This window comes from Acanthisitta chloris, unplaced genomic scaffold, assembly GCF_000695815.1.
Source record: "Acanthisitta chloris isolate BGI_N310 unplaced genomic scaffold, ASM69581v1 scaffold6964, whole genome shotgun sequence".
NCBI lineage: Eukaryota > Metazoa > Chordata > Aves > Passeriformes > Acanthisittidae > Acanthisitta > Acanthisitta chloris.
This window is the reverse complement of record NW_008669791.1, coordinates 136,015-136,288: the sequence shown is the minus strand read 5'-3', so window position 1 is coordinate 136,288 and position 274 is coordinate 136,015.

The following is a 274-nucleotide window of genomic DNA, read 5'->3' as shown; positions in this document are numbered from 1 at the left end:
GGGAGGTGTTTAAGCTGAGACTGGATGTGGCACTTAGTGCCATGGTCTAGTAACCATGGTAGGGTTGGACCTGATTATCTTTGAGGTCTCTTCCAACCTCGTTGATTCTATGAAATGAAACTGAAATCCCTCCTTTCCTCCATGTTCAGGAAGCAGCTCTCTTTTCTGACCAGCTTTTCTGTCCTTAGGCCAGTAGCTGGTAGCACAAGGCTGGGCAGGGTGTCCCTCCAAGAAACCCCTGGTCTCCTGGGGCTCCATGAAACAGAGTCATGAA